Genomic DNA, 18,345 nt, shown 5'->3' with positions numbered 1-18,345 from the left:
CTTCACCCAATTATTTTGTGTTAGTTCTCCGTTATTCTGTGTCATTAAAAGCATAAAAAGCTCTTTAAAAAGTCTGTTTACATGCATATCAGCTAATTGTTTATTATAAGAAGCACACAGGTAAGGATGTCAATCATTTGAACACTTGTTTAATAAGTGACACTTGCCCTGTATTTTAAATTCTTTATTTGAAGGTGGCAACATTTTTGCTAACTTTTTAAAACTTTATTTGAATATGGCAATATTTACAACAATATTTCTGTGAATAAATGTCTGACAGAGACCCCTCCCCTATCAGCCAATCACTGTATGCATGGTTAGTGAGCAGGCTGACATCATCCATAGTAACGAGGTCAACCCCGCCCTTACTCTTAGCTTAAGACTTCTCTCTACTGCTTAGTAAATGTTTGTCGCAGCAGCTTTTTTAATAGGTTTTAAGAGAAAACTCTTAGCTAAAAACTTTTACTGCTATTTAGGAGAACTCTTAGTGCTAAGATAAAATGTGGCCCGTATTCACAAAACATTTTATCTTACCACTAAGAGTTCTCCTAAATAGCAGTAAAAGTTTTTAGCTAAGAGTTTTCTCTTAAAACCTATTAACAAAGCTGCTGAGACAAACTTTTACTAAGCAGTAGAGAGAAGTCTTAAGCTAAGAGTAAGGGCGGGGTTGACCTCGTTACTATGGATGATGTCAGCATGCTCACTAACATGCATACAGTGATTGGCTGATAGGGGAGGAGTCTCTGTCAGACATTTATTCATAGAAATATTGTTGTAAATGTTGCCATATTCAAATAAAGTTTTAAAAAGGTAGTAAAAATGTTGCCACATTCAAAAAGAATTTAAAATACAGGGCAAGTGTCACTTAATAAATAAGTGTTCAAATGTTTGACAGCCTGTCAAAACCTGTGTGCTTCTTATAAAAAACAATTAGCTGATATGCGTGTAAACAGACTTTTTTAAAGAGCTTTTTATGCTTTTAATGACACAGAATAGCAGAGAACTAACACAAAATCATTGGGTGAAGAGAAGGGGGTGGGAGCAGCAAAATATTTCGAAACGGGGATCGAACTCAGGGCGCTTTGAGCAGAGTTACGCTATATATTGACGCACTAACCGCTAGGCTATCGGCGCCGACATAAAAGCCTTGTTTTCTATTCATGATAGAATAATCATGGCTGATGGCGAGATACGCAAACGTAAAACAAAACCAAACTGGACGCAAGAACAGCTGTTACTTCTTGCCCAACGTAGGATATAATCAAATGGAAATAACCTCCAAGACTAAAAAAAAAGTTGTGTAGGAATATGCGTGCATATACATGCAGAGTGTTTCTAAAACGTTTAAGTTCCGAGGCAGATCGCCACCAACAGCAGTATTAGGAAGGTAAGGATTTGATCTTGTGATTTAAGCCTTATTTAGGCTGATTTATACTCGACGCGTTCTTCTGCACCGCAAGCCTGGGCTGCCTGCGCGCACACATCACCAAATTCTGGGCCCCTGTTCCTAAAAGATCTTAAGGATAAAAGTAGCCTATCTCATAACTTAGCGATTTAGGAGAAAATCTTAAAAGTAATGCTTAAAACAATCCTAAATTTAGGACTCCTAATTTTTGCTCTAAGAGTATTTCACAAAGCGTTTTAGCACTAAAACTAGCTCCTAAATCTGCGAAATGTTAGGAGTAGTGGAGAGGACTCCTAAGTCATTAAGATCAAGTCCTAAAACTATCCTATAATGGCTGTTGCCGGCTGTCTGCCTCGGAACAGAAACATTTTAGAAGCATTGGATGATAATGAGCTTTTCAGAAGATGTGGTCTTAATCGCGAAGGACTGCTGTAGATTTGCAACAAATAGAAAAAACTCCACAGATCAATGTTTTGACAATCCTCGAATCGCAGCTTCTTATGAATGCAATAAATGTTTTAATGAGGCTAAGGATTTCAATCTGCAATAGCATAAGGTTACATGAAAACATTATCGGCAACTTGAAAGTAATGTCCGTTTAGCTGTAGCAGTTGTTTGTCACTTAAATTCTGCAATCTCTGCCTTAATTTGCCTGACTTTGCAAAGAGTACCAGCGCTTTTCACAGTCATCTTTGCTTCTGGACAAAAGTGGGAAAGCTGCATTTATTTGCACACATATATTTTCCCACACATCTCTTTTAGTTTTTGAGGTTATCCCAACTTTGTATTCATGAGCAAATTGGGCAAGAAGTAAGAGTTGTTCTTGTGTCCAGTTTGGTTTTCTTTTACGTTTACATGCCTTACTATCACCTATGATTATTCTACCCTGTTAATTAAAAGGCTGTTTATATGCATAGCCGCTAACTGTATACGAGGAGCGCACATGTGGCAGGAGATACACGTTTAATTAGTGACACTTAGCCTGCATTTTAAAATCTTTATTTGAAAATGGCAACATTTTTATTTTAAAACCTTTATTTAAATATGATATAATAGTGCACGTTACTTCTATGAATAAATCTCTGACAGAGACCCCTCCCCTGTCAGCCAATCATTGTGTGCATAGTTAATAAGCATGTCAACATCATCCATAGTAACGAGGTCAACCCCGCCCTTACTTTTAGCTTAAGACTTCTCTCTATTCCTTAGTAAAAGTTTGTCTCAGCAGCTTTGTGAATAGGTTTTAAGAGAAAACTCTTAGCTAAAAACTTTTACTAGCATTTAGGAGAACTTTTAGTGGTAAGATGAAATGTTTTGTGGTTACAGACTCTGATCATGTGTACATAATGTATTGACTGACATTAAACTAGTTTTTAACATGATAATTTTATTCTTACATGTACTTTAATAATATGTTATTAACCTTGAGATAAATGTTGCCGTGAATAAATGCATAGATATGCAAGCATTATTAGTAATATCCAATAGTCTAGTGGTAGAATGTTCATTAGATGAGTCAGAGGGTTTCGATTCTAATCCGCTGTCACATAGCTTTTTCATCCCTTAATAAAATTAAATATGTTCATCAGTGATCCTATATCAGAGACACATGTGTGTATTTTGTTTTGATTTTTAAGTGAGGGATTGAAGCGCGCGCGTGTGAACACTGAGCACGAGCCGCATTGAGAAAGTTGCGCAATGAACATTAAGCATGATTTCAGAAAAAAATACAGATTCCAGCGTCAGCACCTTATTTAACAGAAAGGAATGTTTCATCAGCATTAGGTACGTCCGTGCTGCGAGATGTTCAAAAAAGTGGTGGGACAATAGCTTTGCAAAAAGTGTCCCACTCATCCCACCCGTGCATTATGCCTATGAAAATAAGTAATGTGAAACACTAACAGAAGCAATTATGAGAAATATTTTTATTACAGCAGTCTTCAACAGTAAAACCAACACAAAATGTACAGTCTCACAAACTTTTTTGCAAAAGTTTTCGTCCGTTCCAATACAGGTCACGATGAGTTTTTTGCCATCTGACTATTTATATGGTCATTGATGGATTATAGAGATGTTTGTACAGGCGTACCTGTTCAGCCAAAACAGCTTTAACATTTTTCGTGGGAAATGGGGTTACACGCGAACAGTTCACTCGAGAAGCCGTGCACACAGCCACGCGAAATGGGTGATTTTACAAACCCAAGCGAACTTGCGGACACGTATAAATCAGTCTTTACGTTGCACAGATTTAGGAGCTAGTTTTAGCGCTAAACGCTTTGTGAAACACTCTTAGAGCAAAAACTTATGAGTCCTAAATTTAGGACCGACACGCCCATTATTTTTAAGATTTTCTCCTAAATCGGCAACTTATGAGCTACTTTTAGCCTTAAGATGTTTTGTGAATACGGGCCCAGATCACACAGACCTGAGGGTGTAAGAAGGAAGAAACCACCTAGCAACCGCACAAACTACCCTAGCAACATGACAATGAGTTTTGCATATGCAAATAGCACTCAGATTGTCTTGTTGTGTTATAGAGTCATGTCGTGTCTCATAAACGCCATCGAACAGGAGTTGCTAATGTCGGCGGTGTGTGTGTGTGTTTGCAGTTACAGGTTTCCCATATCCCGCGGCAGGAGCGACGGTGGCGTACAGAGGCTCTCATCTGCGGGGCAGAGGCCGTGCCGTTTACAACACCTTCCGTACGGCTCCTCCTCCTCCACCAATCCCGGCGTACGGCGCGTGAGTCACACCTGCTCCAACCCCACACTCATCTGCATTTCAGGCTTTTTGAGCAAATATTGATCTGTGCAATAATAATTGAATGAATTGCTACATAATTAATGCAATTAAAATGATCAATTGACAGCTGTATTTGGATTTGATGTTGTCCCGCCTCATTGTAGTGGTTTCCAGATGCAGCTCTCTGCACCAAAATCAACATATTTCACACAGTCGCATGACTTTATTCCTGACACAGCAGTTTTCATGTGCATATCTGTGATTGGTGCCGTTATAATGCAGTCGTTGTGTCTGTCGATCACAGGGTGGTGTATCAGGATGGATTCTACGGTGCTGAGATCTACGTGAGTAACTTTGTTTCTTGTGGGATGAAAGCAGAGTGTAATTCCAGTCCAGGATCTCAGGCGTCGATTAAGTGATGCCTCGCTTGTGCCAGGAAACCTGACAACCCAATTCTAGATTCCCTTCAGTCACCACAAACTCAGAGTTTGGCAAAGGAGCAAAGCCATCTCCATGTCCTCCAACTTCAGTACGCACACACACACACAAAATCACGATTTTGTAATTCCAAAACATTCATGCATTTGGCAGATGTGCTTATTCAAAGCCAACTGCATTGCATTCAAGGTTTTATCAGTTCTTGCATTCACTGGGAATTGAACCTGTGACCCTGGTGTTGCTAGTGCAATGTACCTGGCATTTTATTTAACAGTTAAAAAAAATAGAAATAGGAAACTTTAGTTTAAACAGCAGTATGTTTGTAAAATACTGAGGAGAGCATTCAAAGACAACAAATTGCACTCCAGTTTAATAAACTGACAACAGAGAAAGGAAAAAAATACTTTTAGTGGCCAATTAAATGGGTAACAAAAAAGAAAAGTGGGGGGGGGGGATACATTTGGTGGCCAGTAAAATTGGTGTAAAAAAGTTTAATCAATGAAATTTGGTGGCCAAAAAATTGTAAAAACAAAAAAAAGGAAAAATTGTGAAAAATACAAAAATAAGGGAGGAAAAACTTAAAATAAAAAATAAAAAATGTTGAACGAAATATATTCAGTGGCCAATAAGAAATAAAAAAAGGAAAGACACTTCTGGTGGTCAATAAAATTGGTAAAATTAGAGGGGAAATGGTGAAATGCATTTGGTGGGCAAAAAATAGTTAAAAATATGAAAAAAGTTGAATAAAATATTTTTTTAGCCAATAAAATGAGTAAACATAAGATAATGATTAATACAATACATTTGCCAACCAGTAAAATTGTCAAAAAGAAGAATAGCATGTGGAAAAAGTTACATTTGGTGGCAGTATAATGGGTAAAAAAGGAAAAAAATATGTAAACAAAAAAGTTATATTTGGCCAGTTAAACTGAATGATGAAATAAATTACATTTGCTTGCCAATAAAATGGGAAAAATAGGAAAAACTAAAAAGTTGTATTTGGTAGCAATAAAATGAGTAAAAATAGGAAGAAACTTGGAAAAGGTTACGATAAAATAAATGATTAAAAATTATCAAATAAATTACATTTACTAGCCAATAAAATGGGTAAAAATAAGAAGAAACTGAAAAATGTTAGCAGCAAATAAAACTATTAAAAATAAGAGCATAAAGTAGTGGGGAAAAGTACATTTGGTAGACAATAAAATAGATGAAAATAAGAATAAAATGGGTAAAAATAAAACGAAACTGAAAAAGTTATATTTGGTAGCAATAAAATGGGTAAAAATAATAAGAAAAAAGAAACATAAAGCAGTGGGGGAAGAAGATTTGGTGGGCAATAAAAATGGCAATAAAATAGGTAAAAATATGAAAAAGTTTGGTGGCAATAAAATGGGTAAAAAATACATTTGGCAGTCAATAAAATTTGGAAAAAAAATAAAAGAATGATAAAATAAATTACATTTACTAGTCAATAAAATTGGTAAATTGGGAAGAAACTGAAAATGTTACATTTGGTGGCAATAAAATGGGTAAATAAAGATGCATTTGGCAGCCAATAAAACTGTTAAAAATAACACACAGCAGTGGAAAAAATACATTTGGTGGTCAATATAATGGGTAAAAATAAGTAAAGAATGATCAAATAAATTACATTCACTGGCCAATAAAATTGTTAAAAATAAGAAGAAACTGTTACATTTGGTGGCAATAAAATGGGTAAACAGGAAGAAACTCAAAAAATGTATATTTGGTAGCCAATAAAACTGTTAAAAATAACACAAAGCTTCAGATTTAAAAAAAAAAAAAAAGAGTAAAAATAAGAAAAGAATGATAAAATAAATTACATTTAGCAGCCAATGAAATTGGTAGTACATTTGATAACAAAATGGGTAAAAATAAAGAAAAAAATTGAAAATACTCTTTGTGGCCAATATATGGGTAAAAAAGAAGAAGCTTCAACTGGACGATGAAACAGGTGAAAAAGATGAGCTTACATAGAAGAAGGTGTGTGTGTGTTTGTGTGTTTGAGTGGTTTGTTGGAGGCTGTGGACCCTCAGTAGTGAGCGTTTTGTGGTTGGTCTGCAGTGAGTCACTGATAAGGTAAAGCAGCTTCAGATAAACGGATTCATCTTCCTGCCAGCACTGCTTTTCTCTCTCTCTCTCACACACACATCTGTAAGGCGTCTCACATCTGTATCACCCTGATAATGACACACTGACCCGAAGTGACCCACAGGAGGACAAACACATTCACACATACAGTACATCTCTCTCTCATTCTCTCACTCTCATTTCCTCACTGTTTTTTAAATATTTTTTGTATGTTAAAATACTGTACTTTTAATCTAGTCTTCATTTAATTTTTTTAATTGATTTGAGTCTGTGTAAAATACTGTATACTGATATACAGTGCCTTGCAAAAGTATTCATTTTTTTCACATTTTGTTTTGTTGCAGCATTATGTTAAACTGCTTTAAATTAGTTTTTCCCCACATCAGTTTACACCCCATACACCATAATAATGACAAAGCAAAAACCAGATTTGCAAATTTGACAAATTTATTAAAAATAAAACACTGAAATAAGTACATTGCATAAGTATTCCTACCCTTAACTCAGCACATAGTTGAAGCACCTTTACAGCCTCAAGTCTTTTTGGGTATGATGTGACTAAGTTTTGCACATCTGCATTTGGCAATTATCTGCCATTCTTTGCCTCACCTTTTCACCTCTCAAGCTCTGTCAGCTTGGATGGGGGCTGGCAGACGTTTTCTAGAGTCCTAGTTGTTCCAATCGTCTTCCATTATGGATAATGCTTCTGTGAAGCTTCAATGCAGCAGATTTTTTTCTGAACTCTTCCCTAGATCATTGCCTTAACACAAGTCTGTCACTGAGCTCTACAGGCAGTTATCTTGACCTCAGGACTTGGTTTTTGCTCTGATATGCATTTTCAGCTGTTAGACCTTTTCTGAGAGGTGTGTGCCTTTCTAAATCAAACTCATTCAAATGAATTTGCCACAGTTTAACTCCACTGGAAGTGTAGTAACATCTAGAAGCAATATGAATGCTCCTTAGCTAAATTTCGAGTGTCCCAGAAAAGGGTATGAATACTTATGCAACGGGATCTTTTCAGTTTTTTATTTTTAATAAATTTGCACAAATGTTAAAAACCTATTTGTTGCTTTGCCATTATGGAGTAGGGAGTGTAGATTGATGTGGGGAAAAAGTAATTTAAAGTAGTTTAACATGCAGCAACATAACAAAATGTAAAAAAAAATGAAGGGGTATGAATAATTTCGCAAGACATTGTACAACCTGTTTCTTTTTTCATTCCTCTTCTCGTCTTCTCTCCTCTTTTAGTTTTTCTGTTCTCTTTTACTTTATTTTCCATTTTTCTTTTGTTTCTCTTCTCTTCTGATCTCCTCTCTTCTCTTCTCATTCCTCTGCCATGTTTTCTGCTCTCGTTATTCTCTCATTGTCTGTTCTCTCATCTTCAGCGGTGTGGTCTGTTATATTTAGCGTCGGGGCTCTCGGTGTCCTGATAAAGGCATGTTCTGTGTATTGGGCCGGAGGTGCTGACAGTCTGATTTATTACCCCGTGTGTTCGCAGGCGGGGGCTCCAATCAGCGCAGTCCCGCAGGAAGTTCACCACGCCTGCTGCTCCTCACTTCCTGTCCCCAGGGGAGGGGTCACATGACCTCGCAATCCCCCGCTCAACCTCTAACCTGATTTCATTTCACTTTCACTCAAACTTCTTCCGATTCGAATTGTTTTCTGACTGACTGGAAACCCAGCCCTTCCCGTAGCGTTGGAGAGTCTCTGTGTGCTCGTTTCACTAGCGTACAAGCCGTTCTGTGCTGACTGTCTCAAATTCTCCACTCAATAAACTTTCCGTGCCCGATTTAAATGCGGCACACATTATCAATGGAGGCCTTCCTCACTCAGCATCTCCAACATAAATCAGCAGTGTTATCGTGGGTTGCAGCGCCTCCCAGTGGCCCGTTGCGGTCGCTCATGGGCATTCTGTGTTTGTCGGGCCGGAGAATGTAAAACAGCGGCTGTTCTCGTTCTGACGCTCTGATTAATGTGTGTTATTAGCGATCTGCCTACAGACAAATGAGCTCGACTCCACCTTAGAGTCTCTGCTGATTATGATACAAGCAGCAAATCAACAGAATCTGCTCTGTTTTCGAGAGAAACCAACAAGAACCAAGACAGATGTGTTTCAAAACCTATAAAGACGGCATCTGAAGGCATCATACGCTCACTTCTGAAGACTGATACTACGCTGCAGAATTAACCCTATAATAGTCAGAAAAAAAACAGCTAAAACCAGCTTAGGCTGGTTTTAGCTGGTCAACCAGCCTGGTTTTAGCTGGTCATAGCTGGTCGGCAGGCTGGTTTTAGAGGGGTTTTGCCCACTTTTCCAGCCTGGCCAGGCTGGTCAGGCTGGTATTAGCTGGTCAAGCTGGAAAACCACCAGCTAAAACCAGCCTGACCAGCCTGGCCAGGCTCGGAGACCAGCTAAAACCAGCCACTTCCAGCTTAAACCAGCTATTACCAGCCAACCAGCCTAGGCTGGTTTTAGCTGTTTTTTTCAGCAGGCATTTCTATAAATGAAACCGTTTATTGAACCTTTAGAGAAAACATGAAAGAAAAAGTGCGAAGTTGTGGTTTTTGTTGGGTACCATATTTGATACATCAGGCTTTTATAACACACAGGCCCAAAGTGACCAAAAATAGGCAATTTGGTGCAGATGTTGATATTTATGTTGCCAAAAAGTAAGTAATTCAGATTTGTAATGTACTTAAATGAGATATTTATAATAGACTACTTACATAAAATATGTGGTCCTCGACCACACAACCAGTCATAAGGGTCAATGTTTTAAAAAAAAATTTAGATTTATACATAATTTGACAGCTGAAATAAGCTTTCTGTTGATTTATGGTTTGTTACAATAGAAGATGCTATACTGATATACTAATTTCCAAAATTGGAAGAGTTTATTGAACCTTTAGACAAAACGTGAAAGAAAAAGTGGGCAGTTGTGGTTTTTGTTGGGTATCATATTTGATACATCAGGCTTTTATGACACACATAGGCCTAAAGTAACCAAAAATAGGCAATTTGGGGCAGATGTTGATATTTATGTTGCCAAAAGTAAGTAATTCAGATTTGTAATGTACATAAATGAGATCTTTAATAATAGACTACTTGCATAAAATATGTAATCCTGGACCACAAAACCAGTCACAAGGATCTTTTTTTTTTTTTTAGATTGATGTATTGTTTGTACGGATAGGACAACATTTGGCTGAGATGCAGCTATTTGAAAATCTAAGGGGGGCAAAAATATTGAAATATTGAGAAAATTGCCTTTAAAGTTGTCCAAAAGTTCTTAGCGATGCATATTACTAATCAAAAATTAAGTTTGGATATATTTACAGATTCTAGATTTTTGGCATGAAAGAAAAATCAATCAGTGTAGTTTTGCATATGTCTTCAAATATACCCATGCTTTATAAGACTGGTTTTGTGGTCAAGGGTCACTTTTAAACTCCAATAATATGTCTTAGTAAGATGATATTTGAATGTTTAGTTTGATGAGCAAAGCATATGATGCAATACAATACAATGATGATTGACAGATGAACAAAAACTTTCTCAAAAGAGTTGTTTCGGAGGCTTGTGGAGATAATTTCTCCACTGAGGTTCAGAGAAAATACAGCTTTTGAAAACAAAAGCCTGATGGTCATATTTGAGACTCTCCCAAGCTGTATGTGTTCATCTTGAAATATTACAAAACAATATCAAAGTTATTCTTGTTTACTTGATAAAAGTAATTTATATTTGGTCATTTAGAGGCCTCAAAAATGTCTATCAGACATCTAATATGATCCGGTATTTTGTGTTTGTTGTAAATCTGTTTGGGTGGGATTGATTATAGTTTTGTAGTTTTTTTGTTCATCTTTTTGTCATTGTTGTGTTTTCAGGGTGGATATGCGGCGTACAGATATACTCAGCCTGCAACAGCTACAGCGTACAGTGACAGGTATGAGTTTATACACACATTCATCTATTTTGACATTCATTCATGCATGCATTTTAAGTTTTTGAGATAAATGTTTAAATTGTTTCCATTTTAGTTTTAGTCATTTTAGTATATAACATTTATTTTATCATGACAACAATGTATTGATTATTAATGCATTTTACAATTAACATTATTAAATTTAATTGTTTAATTAATTTAATTTAATTTTAATTTTTTATTTTGTCACTGCTCATTCTCCATAGCACTGGTACACATTTTGCTATTTCAATATTTTTGTTTTACTATTTGAATTGACCTGAAACAATATTCAATTAGTATAGTTATAGTATGTATTAATAATTTAAGTATTTATTAGTGTGTGTTAATATAATTAGCTTTTATTTTTGAGTTTTTGTTTGAACTATGTACTTTTCTGATTTCTGTTGTCGCTTTTTTTGTTTCTTCTTAGCTTTAGTTTAAAGTGCTTAAGCTTATTTGTCTACAACAACTTTCATTTAAGTTTTCCATCTAATTTATCTCAGCTTTATTTCACATGAGGCGAAAATAAAATACAGCCTGTGTCTGTATAGCGAGTTTGAGTGAGGCAGCAATTTGCTAATGAGGAGGAGAAATAAACCTAAATCAAGACTTGTCACTGAAACCAAATCACAATTTTAAATGCAATTTTGCTTCGCAAGCAAATTAAGTATGTTTAGATATTTTTTTAAGGGAAAACAAAACAATAATACTGACTACACAGATTAATGAAATGATGTTTTGCACTGTGCTGAAGTCAGTGTTGTGCTTTCAAAGCAGGTTTCTTGCCAATCCAGACTGAGTCAGCACACTTAACGTCCAGTTTCACACACACACATTAAAGCGTATATATTTCTTACGGTAAAGCTGGCCTTTTCTCTCTCGCCCTCCGTTCGTCTGCTGGTGCTGTTGCCCGCGGCCGAGGGCTTGTGTTTTCTTATCTGCTCTCTGCAGACCTTCATTTGCAAGCTGTATGTGGAGAAGAAGCAGAAGAGAGTGGAATATGTGCAATATATAAATGAAAGGAAATGACACGTGTTGTCCTTCCTGTGGAGGATTAGTTCCAAACCAGCGACACGAAGCCTGCGGCACCTCGTTTGCCTCCTTCACCTTTCTTTCCCTCGCTCATTATCTCTTTTCAGTCATTCTTTTGCTCTCATGCTTAATTTGTTTTCTTCAGTCTTCTTTTCTTGCTATTTACCTGAACATATTTCTTAGAAAAATAAAAACACATTGTTTATGAAGGCCGTTCAGCAGAAAGTACCTTTATGCAGACTAAAAAAAATGTTAAAGCAAACTAAATTTGACTCCCTATGAACCTGTTTACACCAAGTGAAAATTGATACAGTTTCTGTATGCAAAAGCCTCAGAAATTGCAACATAGTCTTACTGAAAAAGAGAAAACTCCAAAAACTTACCTATGCAGTTTGGAGCTGAAATGAACACTAGATTTCACATATTGTAATTACAAGGGCAGATTATTGATAGATAAAGGCTTATTTTCGTAAATAAATACTTTTATATTAGTGTCTGGTTTGTAAACTAACAAATTTTGATGATTGCATCAACTACCAGCTGCATAAGTATGGGTTTTCTGACATAGTAAACTTGCTCGGTAGCGCACCCGATACAGCACTCTATTTACAACATAGTTTGTTTTATTATTTTCTAATGTTTGTTTTTTATTTATTTATTTAGCTTTAATTCATATTTATTCAGTTTTAGTACAATATTCACACCAAGTCTGAAACATTTGCTGAAGTTTCAAGCTTAGCAAGAATAGTTTTGGTGCACCTAGTGTAATTTGATTGGATATTTGACTCACATTTCATATGTGACCCTGGGCCACAACACAAGTCATAAGGGTCAGTTTATTTAAATTGAGATTTATACATCATCTATAAATAAGCTTTCCATTGATGCATGCTTTGTTAGGATAGGATAATATTTGGCTGAGATGCAACTATTGAAATTATGGAATCTGAGAGTGCAAAAAAATCAAAATATTGAGAAAATCACCAAAGTTGTCCAAATGAAGTTCTTAAACATGGATATTACTAATCAAAAAATTATTATTATTTATTTTTTTTTAGTACAGTATTCACACCAAGCTGAGTTTCAAGCTTAGTAAGAATAGTTTTGGTGCACCTAGTTTAATTTGATTGGATATTTGACTCACATCACATACAGTATGTGACCCTGGACCAGTCATAAGGGCCAGTTTATTTAATTGAGATTTATTTACTCCCTATGAACCTGTTCACACCAAGTCTGAAAACTGATAAAGTTTCTGTATGTAAAAAGCCATAGAAATTCCAACATAGGCTCACTGAAAAGGAGAAAACTCCAAAAACTTACCTATGCAGTTTGGAGCTGAAATGAACACTAGATTTCACATATTGTAATTACAAGGGCAGATTATTGATAGATAAAGGCTTATTTTCGTAAATAAATACTTTTATATTAGTGTCTGGTTTGTAAACTAACAAATTTTGATGATTGCATCAACTACCAGCTGCATAAGTATGGGTTTTCTGACATAGTAAACTTGCTCGGTAGCGCACCCGATACAGCACTCCATTTACAATATAGTTTGTTTTAGTATTTTCTAATGTTTGTTTTTTATTTATTCATTTAGCTTTAATTCATATTTATTCAGTTTTAGTACAATATTCACACCAAGTCTGAAACATTTGCTGAAGTTTCAAGCTTAGCAAGAATAGTTTTGGTGCACCTAGTGTAATTTGATTGGATATTTGACTCACATTTCATATGCGACCCTGGGCCACAACACAAGTCATAAGGGTCAGTTTATTTAAATTGAGATTTATACATCATCTATAAATAAGCTTTCCATTGATGCATGCTTTGTTAGGATAGGACAATATTTGGCTGAGATGCAACTATTTAAATTATGGAATCTGAGAGTGCAAAAAAATCAAAATATTGAGAAAATCACCAAAGTTGTCCAAATGAAGTTCTTAAACATGGATATTACTAATCAAAAAATTATTATTATTTATTTTTTTTTAGTACAGTATTCACACCAAGCTGAGTTTCAAGCTTAGTAAGAATAGTTTTGGTGCACCTAGTTTAATTTGATTGGATATTTGACTCACATCACATACAGTATGTGACCCTGGACCAGTCATAAGGGCCAGTTTATTTAATTGAGATTTATTTACTCCCTATGAACCTGTTCACACCAAGTCTGAAAACTGATAAAGTTTCTGTATGTAAAAAGCCATAGAAATTCCAACATAGGCTCACTGAAAAGGAGAAAGCTACAAAAACTTACCTATGCAGTTTGGAGCTGAAATGAACACTATCACAAATTTTAAATACAGGGGCAGATTCTTGATAGATAAAGGCTTATTTTCATGCACAATACTGTAAACTAATACATTTTGATGATTGCTTCAACCACCAGCTCCATAAGTAGTGAGTTTTCTGACATAGTAAACTTGCTCTGTAGCGTACCTGGTACAATATAGTTTGTTTTAGTAATTTATCATGCTTGTTTGTTTGTTTGTATATTTATTTATTTAGCTTTAATTTATATTTATTTATGTTTAGAACAATATTCACACCAAGCCTAAAAAATGTTTCAAACTTGGTGAAAATAGTTTACATGCACATAGTGTATTTTGATTGGATATTTGACTCACATTACATATGTGGCCCAAAATAGGTTGTAAATACTCTTTCATGTTGGGAATGAGTTTTTACACATGTTAAAGCATCACCTGTTTGATGTTTCTGCAGTTATGGGAGAGTCTATGCAACCACTGACCCATATCACCACACCATCGGCCCGGCAGCCACTTACAGCGTGGGGACCATGGTAAGATAATCCACCGTTTTAAACCCAGAAGAGTCAAAAACAACAAAATTGGTATTTTGCACTTTGTCAGAATTTGTCTTTTGTGTCCATCGCATATGTGCCAGGTGTGTTTCTGTGAGTCGTTTTTCCATGACACGCTCCCTGACGAGAGGAAAGTCAGTCGGTTAATGTCTGTTTTTAGCTAGCGTTTGCAGCTAACATCAAAGATGAAGGCACTAATGGGCCGTCAGAGTGAGGAGAGCTCGTCTCTTCTCCGCTGCGTCGTTTGCTCTCTATTTCCCCTAAATTAACGAGCATGTAACGCATGCAGCAGTGTGCCGTGGGACAGACTCGACTAAAGCAAGGAGATGACAGAGGATGGTTTATTTCCCACCACCGCTGTCTATCAGAAAGAAAAAAATAAAAACGACTCTTGTTTGGCACTCCGGCATGCATTCAATTTCTCAACGACAAGGATGTCAGCAAAACACATTAAAACGAAATAAGAAAGAAAAAAAAAGAAGCAGTAGTAAACAGTTCCCCGGTGCAGCTGCTAGCTAAAAGCTTTCATTAATTAAGACGCTTTGTTTGAGACTCTCTTCATTTACTTAATTAAGACTGTGCCTGTACGCTTTTCTTTAATTCCTGCTTCCCTGCAAATTTCCTTCCTTGTTTCTTCATCAACAGTGAGAAAAATGACCCATCACAGAGCCGAGAAGCCCCGACAGTGGCTCCGTTCCAAAACCTAGTGAGCTGCCTGTCTACTGCTTACAAAGAGACTATGTTTTTCAATTGAAAACTGCTATAAAGCACAATTTTTTCAAAGTTGATTTGTTTGGTCAAATATTCTTAAACAATTTTGGATGGATATTTTTGTTGCACTGCATTCTTGGATTGCATACAAAGGATGCATTGGAAAAACACAATTTTCTTCCTCAGTATTTTTTTTTAATTGCTTTCCAATTAAATGATTTAAAATAAAAGGTTAGCATAGAGATAAAATTGTTTTATGAGAAATGTATCTAAAATTAAGTGAAATAATGCTATAATGAGAACTATTATATGCCTTTCAATTGTAATTTTATTTTTCTTGCCCTATTGGCAGACATTTTTAACACTTAAATCTGACCCGTTTTTCAGAAAATTTGGCTGTCTATAAACCCATTCACATTAAGTCTAAAAATTCTGATACAGTTTCTGTATGCCAAAAGCCCCAAAAATTCCAAAACAGGTTCATTGAAAAAAGTAAACTCCAAAAACTTAACTTTACATACAATTCACTGTTGTTTGCAGCTGAAATGAACACTAGATCTCACTAATTTTGATCACAGGGGCAGATTATTGATAGATAAAAGCTAATTTTCATGCACAGTACTATGTTAGGACCTCTAAATACTTTTATATTAGTGCCTGGTTTGTAAACTAACACATTTTGATGATTGCATCAACTATCAGCTCCATAAGTATGGCATTTCTGACATAGTAAACTTGCTCGGTAGCGCACCCGATATGGAATTCTATTTGTCATTATGCCTTTCAAGTATATGCATCTTGATAAGTATTGTTTACTAAAACTTTTAAAAATGGGTTTAATAATTAAAATAAAGCTGAAAACTAAAATAAAAAATAAAAATAGGCAAGTAACTGAAAATAAAAAATATTTTAAACGGAAATAAAAAATAAACTTAAGCTAATTAGTAAAATTATAAAGAAACATTTGTATTAAAATATAAAAATATAATTCTAATTCAGAGCATAAGTAATTAAATATAAAAATAATGCTAAAATACCACTGATCTTGATTTAAGAATGTTTATATATTCGTACTAGAAAACGAGACAAAAATACTGAGGAGGAAAATATATTTTTGCAGTGTAAAAAAAAGGTCTCTTAGAAGCGTTTGTTCCTTTTGAAATGACTCTGTTGTATTAGAATGCTATCTAGTTAGAAAGCTCACTAGGTTTTGGAACAGACCCAACTTGTCCGTTTATATATATATATATATATATGTATATATATATATATATATATATATATATATGTATTTGTGCGTGTGTTTGAGTACTGATGTGGAGGAACCTGAGAACTCTGATTTACAGAGCAATCAAATGATCCCTCATCTGTCAGAGAAAGAACACTTTGGTTTTTGGCTCTTTCATCATAACTGATTAACGCGTCGGTGCGAGATGGGAGAGCTTTTCGCTTTTAAAATTCCTTTAATAATTAGTTCCTCTGAGGTTGCATTAAATTCTCTTTGCTGGTTTTCTCGGTGTCATGAAATTGCAGACGGCTTCCACCCAGACCAGCGAGTGGGTTCCCCCTTAAATTAGGGAGAATTATCCTTTGAAGGTCTCGGCTTTCTGGAGTAAATTACGCGTACGGTCCGGTATCGTGGGGCGTGTTCGAAGACCATCGCTCGCTCTGACGCCTGCAAGCTTTCTGTACACTAAACTTTAAAGAGAATAATTGTGCATGCCTTTGAACACCGTTGGCATTAATTTGATGCGTCGTAGTTTGAGGTCTGTAATGCTTTCAAAGGCGACCAATGCCATTTCTGCACAATGCGTGCAGACGGAGGGTTAGTGAAATTGCGAGTTAGTGACTCGGTAACGAGATACCAAAAAAAACAAAAAAAAAACACTGTTCCTTCATGGGCAGCACGACCCCTTGATCTCACTATTATCAAACTTAAGTTTTGAGAAGTTTTCTAAATCAGTTCTCAGAGCTCATCAGCATTCGTGAACACACACATACACCATTATAGGAATAGTTCACCCAAAAATGAAAATTTGTTTAGTTTACCCTCAGGCCATCCAAGATGTAGGTGAGTTTCTTCATCGGATTTGGAAAAATGTAACATTACATCATTTGCTTAACAATGGATCTTCTGCAGTGAATGGGTGCCATCAGAATTAAAGTCCAGAAAGCTGATAAAAACATCATAATAATCCACAAGTACTTCACACAACTCCAGTCTATCAATTAACATCTTGCTGCATGTTTGTAAGAAACATCGAGTTTACATTTTTAACTTCAAACCATTGTTTCCAGGTAAAATACGATATTGGATTTCACCAGTGAAAACCGTTTAAAGTTAAATGGATGGATTTGTTTCTTACAAACACAACTTATTGCTTCACAAAACGTTAATTAATAGACTTGAGTGGTGTGGATTATTGCGATATTTTAATCAGGTGTTTGGACTCTCATTCTGATGGCACCCATTGACTGCAAAGGATCCATTGGTGGGCAAGTGATAAAATGCTAAATTTCTCCAAATCTGTTGCCGTGACGAAAAAAAAAAAAAAATCATCTGCATTCTTTTTTTTTTTTTTTTATCACTTTTGGGAGAACTATTCCTTTAAATCAATGCTGGAATTCTAAAGGAAGGAAATTTGAGAAGCAGGAATTCCGTCGTTGCCGTGGCCACCAGCTTGATTCTGATTGGTGCTCTCATCTTTGATGTTGCAGGCGAGCCTGTACAGAGGAGGCTACAGCCGCTTCACGCCCTACTAGTGAGACTAAACAACTGATTACGCAAACTAACACACAAAACCACTAGACTCGTTCTGCTAGATGGAGTGCGGTTTCAAACTAAAATGCTTCCAGGTCACCCAATGACCTCACCTCGACAACATTCTCTCAAGTGGACGTTGTGGAAATCAATGGGAAAATCAGAAGAGCAGCTCATAAATGTTGATGTCAGATTTTTTGACTTTGATTTTAGACTTTTTTTGTTTTTGCATTTGTGTTTGGTATGCAAAAGCAAGGATGGTATTTTGAAATGCGTTTTCAAATGGGAAGAACATGAACTGTTATGTGGTCCATTAGATGTTTGTTTTTCATTATTAATCATTTTG

The 18,345-nt window shown here is 35.8% G+C and overlaps 1 pseudogene; it reads left to right on the top strand.

Moving 5' to 3' along the window:
• The window catches only part of LOC141294015 (RNA binding protein fox-1 homolog 3-like), a 67,215-nt pseudogene extending 49,214 nt beyond the window's left edge, over positions 1 to 18,001 (top strand).
• Positions 18,002 to 18,345: the final 344 nt, after the last annotated feature.

The sequence above is a fragment of the Garra rufa genome, chromosome 1, assembly GCF_049309525.1.
Source record: "Garra rufa chromosome 1, GarRuf1.0, whole genome shotgun sequence".
Taxonomy (NCBI): Eukaryota; Metazoa; Chordata; class Actinopteri; order Cypriniformes; family Cyprinidae; genus Garra; species Garra rufa.
The sequence above is the reverse complement of the archived record's forward strand: the minus strand, read 5'-3'. Positions and strand labels throughout refer to the sequence as shown.